Below are 319 nucleotides of genomic sequence, written 5' to 3'. Positions count from 1 at the left end.
TCTTTTTCACTCCTGATAAATCCATTCTCCCCTTCTGAGGTGTTCAAAGCAGCAATGGCGGCCTCACTTATCTGAACTCTCACTTCTAACTTGAGTCTGAGACACGATCCCTAATCGATTGCAATTTACGCCAAAGTGCAGCATCTTCCTACCGCCGTGACCTCCTTCCACTCTCCTCAGCCTCTGAGGCCCGCGCCGCTCGGGCGTCAGGATTAGGGAAGGCCCTATGTATATGTTTTAGACACACAGCAGATGATAATTAGAGAATAAAGTTGATGAGCTAATTCATACTCAATACTTATGCAGATATGTTGAATAT

The sequence above is a fragment of the Physeter macrocephalus genome, chromosome 4 (assembly GCF_002837175.3).
Source record: "Physeter macrocephalus isolate SW-GA chromosome 4, ASM283717v5, whole genome shotgun sequence".
NCBI lineage: Eukaryota > Metazoa > Chordata > Mammalia > Artiodactyla > Physeteridae > Physeter > Physeter macrocephalus.
This window is presented reverse-complemented; position numbering follows the sequence as displayed.